Below are 11,077 nucleotides of genomic sequence, written 5' to 3'. Positions count from 1 at the left end.
TAATTTATTGAGAGTTTTTAGCATGAAGGGTTGTTGAATTTTGTCAAAGGCCTTTTCTGCATCTATTGAGATAATCATGTGGTTTTTGTCTTTGGTTCTGTTTATATGCTGGATTACATTTATTGATTTGTGTATGTTGAACCAGCCTTGCATCCCAGGGATGAAGCCCACTTGATCATGGTGGATAAGCTTTTTGATGTGCTGCTGGATTCAGTTTGCCAGTATTTTATTGAGGATTTTTGCATCAATGTTCATCAAGGATATTGGTCTGAAATTCTCTTTTTTGGTTATGTCTCTGCCAGGCTTTGGTATCAGGATGATGCTGGCTTCATAAAATGTGTTAGGGAGGATTCCCTCTTTTTCTATCATTTGGAATAGTTTCAGAAGGAATGGTACCAGTTTCTCCTTGTACCTCTGGTAGAATTCAGCTGTGAATCCATCAGGTCCTGGACTCTTTTTGGTTGGTAAGCTATTGATTTTTGCCACAATTTCAGAACCTGTTATTGGTCTATTCAGAGATTCAACTTCTTCCTGGTTTAGTCTTGGGAGGGTGTATTTGTCGAGGAATTTATCCATTTCTTCTAGATTTTCTAGTTTATTTGCCTAGAGGTGTTTGTAGTATTCTCTGATGGTAGATTGTATTTCTGTGGGATCGGTGGTGATATCCCCTTTTTCATTTTTTATTGCATCTATTTGACTCTTCTCTATTTTCTTCTTTATTAGTCTTGTTAGCGGTCTATCAATTTTGTCGATCTTTTCAAAAAACCAGCTCCTGGATTCATTAATTTTTTGAAGGGTTTTTTGTGTCTCTATTTCCTTCAGTTGTGCTCTGATTTTAGTTATTTCTAGCCTTCTGCTAGCCTTTGAATGTGTTTGTTCTTGCTTTTCTAGTTCTTTTAATTGTGATGTTAGGGTGTCAATTTTGGGTCTTTCCTGCTTTCTCTTGTGGGCATTTAGTGCTATAAATTTCCCTCTGCACACAGCTTTGAATGTGTCCCAGAGATTCTGGTATGTTGTGTCTTTGTTGTCGTTGGTTTCACAGAACATCTTTATTTCTGCCTTCATTTCATTATGTACCCAATAGTCATTCAGGAGCAGGTTGTTCAGTTTCCATGTAGTTGAGAGGTTTTGAGTGAGTTTCTTAATCCTGAGTTCTAGTTTGATTGGTCTGAGAGACAGTTTGTTATAATTTCTGTTCTTTTACATTTGCTGAGGAGAGCTTTGCTTCCAACTATGTGGTCAATTTTGGAATAGGTGTGGTGTGGTGCTGAAAAAAGTGTATATTCTGTTGATTTGGAGTGGAGAGTTCTGTAGATGTCTATTAGGTCCACTTTATGTAGAGCTGAGTTCAATTCCTGGATATCCTTGTTAACTTTCTGTCTCATTGATCTGTCTCATGTTGACAGTGGGGTGGTAAAATCTCCCATTATTATTGTGTGGGAGTTTAAGTCCCTTTGTAGGTCACTCAGAACTTGCTTTATGAATCTGGGTGCTCCTGTATTGGGTGCATACATATTTAGGATAGTTAGCTCTTCTTGTTGAATTGATCCCTTTACCATTATGTAATGGCCTTCTTTGTCTCTTTTGATCTTTGTTGGTTTAAAGTCTATTTTATCAGAGACTAGGATTGCAACCCCTGCCTGTTTTTGTTTTCCAGTTGCTTGATAGATCTTCCTCCATCCCTTTATTTTGAGTCTATGTGTGTCTCTGCACATGAGATGGGTTTCCTGAATACAGCATACTGATGGGTCCTGACTCCTTATCCAGTTTGCCAGTCTGTGTCTTTTAATTGGAGCATTTAGCCCATTTACATTTAAAGTTAATATTGTTATGTGTGAATCTGATCCTGTCATTATGATGTTAGTTGGTTATTTTGCTCGTTAGTTGCTGCAGTTTCTTCCTAGCCTCAATAGTCTTTACAATTTGGCGTGTTTTTGCAGTGGCTGGTACCGGTTGTTCCTTTCCATGTTTAGTGCTTCCTTCAGGAGCTCTTTTAGGGCAGGCCTGGTGGTGACAAAATCACTCAGCGTTTGCTTGTCTGTAAAGTATTTTATTTCTCCTTCACTTATGAAGTTTAGTTTGGCTGGATATGAAATTCTGGGTTGAAAATTCTTTTCTTTAAGAATGTTGAATATCAGCCCCCACTCTCTTCTGACTTGTAGAGTTTCTGCCAAGAGATCAGCTGTTAGTCTGATGGGCTTCCCTTTGTGGGTAACCCGACCTTTCTCTCTGGCTGCCCTTAACATTTTTTCCTTCATTTCAACTTTGGTGAATCTGACAATTATGTGTCTTGGAGTTGCTCTTCTCGAGGAGTATCTTTGTGGCGTTCTCTGTATTTCCTGAATCTGAATGTTGGCCTGCCTTGCTAGATTGGGGAAGTTCTCCTGGATAATATCTTGCAGAGTGTTTTCCAACTTGGTTCCATTCTCCCCATCATTTTCAGGTACACCAATCAGACGTAGGTTTGGTCTTTTCACATAGTCCCAAATTTCTTGGAGGCTTTGTTCATTTCTTTTTATTCTTTTTTCTCTAAACTTCCCTTCTCTCTTCATTTCATTCATTTCATCTTCCATCAGCGATACCCTTTCTTCCAGTTGATCGCATCTGCTACTGAGGCTTCTGCAATCTTCGCGTAGTTCTCGAAACTTGGCTTTCAGCTCCATCAGCTCCTTTAAGCCCTTCTCTCCATTGGTTATTCTAGTTATCCATTCTTCTAATTTTTTTTCAAAGTTTTTAACTTCTTTGCTATTGTTTTGAATTTCCTCCCGTAGCTCAGAGTAGTTTGATCGTCTGAAGCCTTCTTCTCTCAACTCATCAAAGTCATCCTCCATCCAGCTTTGTTCCATTGCTGGTGAGGAACTGCGTTCCTTTGCAGGAGGAGAGGTGCTCTGCTTTTTAGAGTTTCCAGTTTTTCTGCTCTGTTTTTTCCCCATCTTTGTGGTTTTATCTACTTTTTGTCTTTGATGATGATGATGTACAGATGGGTTTTTGGTGTGGATGTCCTTTCTGTTTGTTAGTTTTCCTTCTACCAGATAGGACCCTCAGCTGCAGGTCTGTTGAAGTTTACTAGAGGTCCACTCCAGACCCTGTTTGGCTGAGTGTCAGCAGCGGTGGCTGCAGAACAGCGGATTTTCGTGAGACCACAGATTCAGCTGTCTGATAGTTCCTCTGGAAGTTTTGTCTCAGAGGAGTACCCGGCAGAATGAGGTGTCAGTCTGTCCCTACTGGGGGTGCCTCCCAGTTAGGCTGCTCAGGGGTGAGGGACCCACTTTAGGAGGCAGTCTGTCCGTTCTCAGATCTCCAGCTGAGTGCTGGGAGAACCACTACTCTCTTCAAAGCTGTCAGTCAGACAGGGACATTTAAGTCTGTGGAGGTTCCTGCTGAGTTTTTGTTTGTCTGTGCCCTGCCCCCAGAGGTGGAGCCTACAGAGGCAGGCAGGCCTCCTTGAGCTGTGCTGGGCTCCACCCAGTTCGAGCTTCCTGGCTGCTTTGTTTACCTAAGCAAGCCTGGGCAATGGCGGGCGCCCCTCCCCCAGCCTCACTGCCGCCTTGCAGCTTGATCTCAGACTGCTGTGCTAGCAATCAGCGAGACTCCGTGGGCATAGGACCCTCCGAGCCAGGTGCGGGACACAATCTCCTAGTGTGCCATTTTCCAGGCCCGTTGGAAAAGCGCAGTATTGGGATGGGACTGACCCGATATTCCAGGTGCTGTCTGTTACCCCTTTCTTTGACTAGGAAAGGGAACTCCCTGACCCCTTGCGCTTCCTGAGTGAGGCAATGCCTCACCCTGCTTTGGCCCGTGCACAGTGCGCTTCACCGACTGTCCTGCACCCACTGTTTGGCACTCCCTAGTGAGATGAAACTGGTACCTCAAGCAGAAATGCCGAAATCACCCATCTTCTGTGTTGCTCGGGCTGGGAGCTGGAGACCAGAGCTGTTCCTATTCCGCCATCTTGGCTCCGTCCCCTCAGGTGTTTCAAAATTTCTAAGAAGGAAGTGGTAACTTGAAATTGTTAGCAACTGCCATGATTTGCATAAAAATGTGAGATTAATGGAGGAGCAACATTAACGCCTCTTGTTGCTTCATGAAAGAATGCTGAATATTTGTGAAAGTAATTAAAAGTATGTGTTATTTCTCTGAACAGATCACCAGCACTGATGAAACTGGTGTATTATAAAATTTCTGGTGTATTACATAGCACATGAATAAGGAGGGAATAGCTTTATGGCAGCAATGTTCAAGCTGATTATTTTAAGGTCAGTGCTTCAGTGGATTTCGAGAGATATTCCATAATAAAGAGATACTCCATACAGCGGTGGCTCACGCCTGTATCCTAGCACTTTGGGATGCCAAGGTGGGTGGATCGCCTGAGGTCGGGAGTTCTAGACCAGCCTGACCAATATGGAGAAACCCCATCTCTACTAAAAATACAAAATTAGCCGGGCGTGGTGGTGCATGCCTATAATCCCGGCTACTCAGGAGGCTGAGGCAGGAGAATCGCTTGAACCGGGGAGGTGGAGGTTGCGGTGAGCCGAGATCCTCCATTGCGCTCCAGCCTGGGCAACAAGAGCGAAACTCCGTCTCAAAAAACAAAACAAAAAGAAATATTCCATAATTCTCTAGAATCCTAAACATTTTTCCTTTATGGGTAAGAAAAATTAAACTCTGTCTTTAAATTACTGTTTTAATAAGTATGTTTCCTTATTGGGGACATAAGTAAAATATATTCAACTGATTAAATAGAGTATGATTTAACAGAAAAATTATATCAAAGGTTTTGCTAAATCTGTGCAATGCTCTTATTCACTCATTGTCACTCCATGCTAATCTAATGCTTGATATCCTACTTCTTTTAAGTAAGATTTTATTCGTTTACATTATGAATCAAAATATGGTTAGTGCATTCAAGATCTACCCCAAATTATATATGTTTAATCATATTCCAAATTTAATTAATAATTCTAATTTTTACACTGAATTTTTATATTAACAAAATGAAATAATTTATAAATAAAATGATCAATACACTCTTCATTAAACATATTAGAAACTGTAGAATGAGACTACTTTTAGTATTTAAGCTTTCACATCAGTGGCAAATGAGTAACCATTGAAACATCCATACAACTTTGGGGTTGTTCTTTAAGTCAGTTCAACCCCCCTATCTACCAGATACGTGCTCTAAGGAATGATCAGAGAAATGCTTCAAAGCATGGCTAGCATCATGGAATGATGATGCAGCATAAAATAAAGTTATGGGAATAAATATGAGACTAACTCCAAAACACTTGAGCAATTGCTTATTCCAGGCTTCAAATATCCCTGATGAAGCAATGGAAATCAATCATTTCCTCAGCATGAAGCTTGACCTTCAGAAAAGGCTGGAAATGATTTGCTGCAACTTTATAAAGAGGTGCAAAGGGACCTTCATTAATAGTCCACTCAGCTTATGTCATGTTTTTTACCAAAGCGATATTGAAAGAACCTTCAAAACAACAGAGATCAGAATCTGATTAAAATAGCATCTGATTAGCCATCCTTGACTCAGCCTTTCCAAAATTTCCACTAAAATATATAAATAAAAACACAGAACGAGATGAAATCTCATCAAAATACTAAGAAATAATGCTGCCAGTGCTTTCGCTACACTCTTTAAGGGGATTTTACTAATTCATGACCTATAGAGACTAATAAAGAATTACAGCTCTTAGGAAACTCATGATTCAATGCCACCCAGAAAGAAGTTAGAAAAACCCACTCTTCTTCCACTCTATGAATCCTAATTCAAAGGCTCACACCAGCATTTTTCCTATATGAACACCCAGAATTATCCACCAAAGTGCATATCAAAACATATATTCCTGAGCCCAATTCAGTAAGTTTTAAATAAAAATACTTTGGTGTAGATCTTAGAAATAAGCGTTTTCGATAAGCATTGAGAGTGACCCTTCAGCACATTAACATTTGAAAACCACTACCCTATATAACAAAAAGTCTTAAAATTAAGAGTCACCAAAAAAACATAGTATATCTATAGACTCTAACCACAGGGTTATAAGAGAATTAACATTTTTCTTGAATTTTCCCTACCTGCCATGATCTTATAGCCCTCAGATTTATATATATATATAAAATCATAAACAGATACATAATAGATTTAACAAAAAAATTATTGTTGTCATGGAGATTCCATGAGGAACCAACTTATTTTTCACTACTTCCAGGTAAAACCTGGCCATCAAGTCCCCAGAAAGAATTAACTTCATATTAAGTTACGGAGAATAAAGATTAAAAGATAATCAGAAACCACGTGCCTTGACAGAAGATACACATTTGTCAGAGATCAGTTTAAGACCAGGAGTAGGAATTTCTTCCCATGCAAGCTAGTGACGCAGGATTTTTCTTAGTCACTTTGCCAACCAAGGACCTCCACAGCCGGCTGGCAACACTCCCATACTGCCTGGGCCTTGCTTGGCTGGGCCTGATGCTGGAGGTGCCCTGCCCACTTGACCCCCCTGTGTTACAGCTTGTACCTGTGTTCGGCAGTTCCTGAACTCTTGTCCTGCATCCAAGAAGAATGAGGATATGCTGACAGTTTGAAGGGTGAGGAGGATGGAGAATAATTTTATTGAGTAACAGAACATTTCTAAGCGGAGAGGGGACACAGAGATGGTCCCTCACCCATGCAGTCAGGTGGTTTGTCTACCATTGTGGCTGAATCCAGGACTTTTGTGGGCTCAGAATAGGAGAGTGCATGCCGATTGGTTTATCAGTATGCAAAAAAGGTTAAAGCAAAGGCACCACTTAAAGGTGGTCACAACAGTCTAGAAAGCCAATTAGGAAAGGCTAGGTATATGTAAAATAGGTGAAGCATGGGGATCAATCAGAGGAAAGCATGGCAATCAGAAAGACAGGTTCTCAATCCAGTCTGTGGGTTTCATTTGTAGCATGGCTTTCAGGCTATAAATTGTCTTCAGCTTAGAGGTGGGGTTTCACTGGGGACCCGTCCCTATCTGCCTAGGCATTTGCCTGCCTTCTGTCACTATCACTAAAAAGTGAGTTGTTGTTGGTTCTGCTCAGATTAACAAAATAAGAAGAGAGAATCCTCCCTCAACTTTGTAAAAAAGTTAATGCCCCCATTTTAGTCATGGGAAAAATATATAAACTCTTCTACATAATCAATGGATTTTTAAAAACAATGTACTATAGTCGCAGAATATGAAGACTCATCGTGAGAGCTAAGACTCTGGAATCTTCTTATTTCGGTCATATCTGTACACTTTCCACTATGAGCTTGTTTGTTCACTGGAAGCACTCATCATAAGCCTCATCAATACAAAAACTCTTGGTAGGACCAAGGGCAAACTAAACTGAAGATCGTGTTTGCATAGTTCACCTGCAACTTATCAATGTAGTTCAGAATAGAGTATGTCAAACCAGCTTATAAAAGTAGGGGCATCTGAAGGCATAAAAGTGTTCACTGAGATAACCTTTAGGAATGAATCATCCCAATGAGGATGATTCTGGTGAAATATTTCTGAGGAGGGTTCAGTCAGTCAATGATATAGAGCAGTTGGAATGTTTCTGTTAAGGTTAACTAGAGGTAACACTAGTTTGTAGACAGGAAATAGTCCAGATTATTCAATGACAGGTCATGTTAACACAGCTGAGAGCAGCATCTCCCCTTGGTTATCACTGAAACCAAGAGAACCAGGAGGACATCTAGAAGGAATAGATGGATAAATAAATGTAAATTTTTTTAAATACACCAAAAACAAAAACTCTATATTTGATAACACCACTGAAGAAGTAAAGTAGTTTTATTTTCTTTATTATCATGTGAATATTTTCAACAAGCATCTCCAATAGTATCTTTGGATCAATTCAACTAATCACTTGGGAATCAGAAGTAGAAATGTTTTAAACTGGTTCACATCCATGGGTAAGAAGATTTGTATTCATGAAAGACATGTAACTGGGATGAATTATATGTTTTCTCAGACTGGTTCAAGCATTGTCTGAATATAAAACAGGCTCAAAATTGGTGCCTCTTAAATGTGAGTTGTGTTCTCTTTACTATAGGAAGACCTCATAAATCTGTGTGTGTGAGAGATTAGTAACTGGGAGTGCATAATAAGTACCTGAATGAATAAAAAGGAAATACAATCTATGGGGAGTAGGCAGAAAAGGCAGAAATACTTGTGAGGAATTAGGACAATGACTAGGTTTAAAACAGCGTGAACTTTTCGCACCCTTTCAACTTTAAAGCGCAACCTACGATGCATCAGTGAAAAAGTGGGGTTAAATGGAGAACTATGTTATAATTTAAAGGCAAGATCTATCACTATAACTGCTTTGAATGCTCTTAAATATGTTCTGATGAATTTTGAGCTCCAGGGTTTGAGTGAAATGCATTACTCTGGATATAAATTATAGATGTATGTGCATAACATGAATGTTTACTTAAAGGCGAATTAATTGGGGAAGTAAAGAAAACTTTCCAGGAGGAGGTACAATTTAGATTTTCCTTGAAAAAAAATTAGTAAGATTTCAACATGAAAAGTTGATGAATTTCAGAAAATGGAAACAATACAATCAAATCCATGAATAAGGAAAGAATGGGGTCTATAAGGGCAATTCTGAATAGGGAGAAATATGAGATAAGGCTAAATGTGGCCGGTCGCAGTGGCTCACGCCTGTAATCCTAGCACTTTGGGAGGCTGAGGCGGGTGGATCACGAGGTCAAGAGTTCAAGACCAGCCTGGCCAAGATGGTGAAACCCCCTTTCTACTAAAAATAAAAAAATTAGCTGGGCATGATGGCAGGCGCCTATAATCCCAGCTACTGGGGAGACTGAGGCAGGAAAACCGCTTGAACCCAGGTGGCAGAGGTTGCAGTGAGCCGAGATCCTGCCACTGCACTCCAACCTGGGCGACAGAGTGAGACTCCATCTCCAAAGAAAAAAAAAAAAGACTAAATGTGTGGTTGAAGGATCTGTAAGAGCTTTAATTCACTGAGGAAAAGGCATCAAAGGTCAAGGCCACTGGAGACATGCAAATGACCTTCACAGGTTACAACTTACAGGTACTGGCTGCCCTCAGAAGGCAGTCAGCCAGGCATCGTATATTCAAGAAAACCTACCAGATTAGTCAGCTGAAATGGTTAAATAAAAGAATGCTGCAAAATAGATGCAGAGATAGGAGTTGTACAGGCAAGGAGAGTCATTTTAGCCAGACACAACAAGAAAAAAAATAAGGAGCAGAGTGAAAATGTATATGGTACAAAGTGGGTGTGGGACAGAGGGAAGTTCTCTAGGCAATAAGCTGACCAGGAAAGATCAGTGTTAACCATGACATACACCTCATTTTTTGGCTCTATCTTGTATATCCTAATGTAATTCTACTTAAGGTTTCTTACTTGGAAAAATTCTTTGAAATACCACGTTATTTCTATTCACATGATATTTTAATGACTCTATATATTTCTGTTTTCAGATCATGAAAACTCTGAAATTGGAGTTTACGTGATCTAATGACTATAATGCAATTATTACTACAGTGTCGAGCTAACCTGATTTCAGAATAATACAATGGATAGTTTCTATCTACTTAATAAACCTGCACGTTGTGCACATGTACCCTAGAATTTAAACTGTAATAAAAAATAAAAATAAAAAAGAATTTAATGCAATTTCATCAGTGATTAGAAGACCAATATATCTAATCAATTTGAGCCTGGGAACATTAATTAGGGTAGAATTCTTATTCTATCACAAAAATACTTTCTCAACCCTCAGATTCTGTAAATTTTACAACTTCGTTTCCCCTTCCTTCACATGGAAACCTTTACAATGATTTGTCAATCCATCACATCATTCTCCAGTTTCAGTCAATCACAATGTTCAACCTATTATATTTCTCAACCCTGTTTTCCAAACTTTCACATCTCCATTGTCCAGCAACGGCCTTATTATGAACCACTATCTTTTTATTTTTAATAATTGACTTCTCCTGTAATCCCAGTACTTCAGGAGGCTGAGGGAGACAGATCATGAGGTCAGGAGTTTGAGACCAGCCTGACCAACATGGTGAAACCCTGACTTTACTAAAAATACAAAAGTTAGCTGGACATAGTGGCATGCGCCTGTAATCCCAGCTACTCAGGAGGCTGAGGCAGGAGAATTGCTTGAACCTTGGAGGTGGTGGTTGCAGTGAGCTGAGATCGCGCTGCTGCATTCCAGCCTGGGTGACAGAGCAAGACTCCATCTCAAAAAAAAAAAAAAAAAAAAAAAAGAATTCTATTTTCTTTGCATTGCATTACATTTTTCGTAGTAGAATATACATAATATAAAATTTACCATTTTAATCATGTTTAGTGTATAGTTCAGTACCATTAAATACATTCACGTGGTGGTGCAATCATCAGCACCATCTGTCTCCAGAATTTTTTTAATCATTCCAGATTCTGTACTCATTCGATAATAATTCCCCATTCCTCCATCCCCCAGTTCTTGCTAAATTCTTACCTATTTTGTTTCCATAGTTTGCCTATCTAAGTTCCTCATACAAGTGGAATCATACAATATTGTCCTTCCTTGTCTGGCTATTTCACTTAACAAAATGTCCTCAAAGTTTATCCATGCTGTAACATGTGCCAGAATTTTATCCCTTTTAAAGACTGAATAATAGTCCACCATATATATATGAGATATATATGATATATGTGATATATATGATATATATATATATCATATTGTGTTCTTCTATTCACCTTTCAATGGGCATGTGAACTGTTTCCATATTTTGACTATTGCATTGCATTTTTATTACACATGTTGCCTTAGACAGTATTGTCTGTATTATATGTGATTTATTAAGGTTTCTTTGGCCTAATAACATCATTATTTTTAGTTAAGATTGAATGCATGCTTAAAGAGATTGTGAATTCTCTGTTCACAATTCACCCCAAATGGATACCTTTGGAGTAACTAGTAGTAACCAAATAGTTACCTGCAGATTGAGGGGAGCTGGGAGGAGGTGGAGTTGGAGATCAGATAAGAGTTTCAAGGGGAACTTTG

Source organism: Nomascus leucogenys, chromosome 1a (assembly GCF_006542625.1).
Source record: "Nomascus leucogenys isolate Asia chromosome 1a, Asia_NLE_v1, whole genome shotgun sequence".
Lineage (NCBI taxonomy): Eukaryota > Metazoa > Chordata > Mammalia > Primates > Hylobatidae > Nomascus > Nomascus leucogenys.
The sequence above is the reverse complement of the archived record's forward strand: the minus strand, read 5'-3'. Positions refer to the sequence as shown.